The following is a 717-nucleotide window of genomic DNA, read 5'->3' as shown; positions in this document are numbered from 1 at the left end:
TTTTTGTTTCTCCAAACAAATAAGGGTATCTCCTGCTTGCAAGATTACCTTATTCCTTTGCTTGTGATAAAATTAAGAACAAAAAAGTTAATAAAGATGTTAAAAAAGTTATTGGGGGTTGGTCTGATCATGTACGGAGAGGAGAGCACATTTACAGTGTTATATTATGAACGCCAAGTCAGAATCTCAGTTTTCACATCTGATCTCATGGCTTTTCACACCTCCTAAGCCTCACAGCTAGGAAGTTCATTACATCTTACATGTAGGATTAGAAAATATAGCAGTGGTCATCACTGCCAGTCTAAAAATGATAATTAGCAAATGCTGGTATACAAAGCCATGGTAAGTGGTAATGTAGCATAGCTAATCTAGAGAATAAATTAAAGATTATATGTTATGTGGGGGAAGTAACAGTGACTGTCAGCCTTCGAAACGAGATCTGTATCTTTAAATTGTTTCCCTCTACACTGAGGCAATGTACTATAAGAACTCTAAATATTAATAAGGGAGAAGTTTCCTACTAATAGGCATACACTACAGTCACTCCAGGCAAAGGTGGAAAATAAAACATGTACCAGATTGCTCAAGAATTGATGGTTGTACCTGATAGGATATGCATCTATTTTGTAAAGGGAGAATGTAAAAATGGCATTAACAGATCCACACTGGCCTGATTCTGTTCATGCTAGTGTAAATAAGGAGTAACTCCATTGCAGT

This window comes from Pelodiscus sinensis, chromosome 5 (genome assembly GCF_049634645.1).
Source record: "Pelodiscus sinensis isolate JC-2024 chromosome 5, ASM4963464v1, whole genome shotgun sequence".
NCBI lineage: Eukaryota > Metazoa > Chordata > Testudines > Trionychidae > Pelodiscus > Pelodiscus sinensis.
This window is presented reverse-complemented; position numbering follows the sequence as displayed.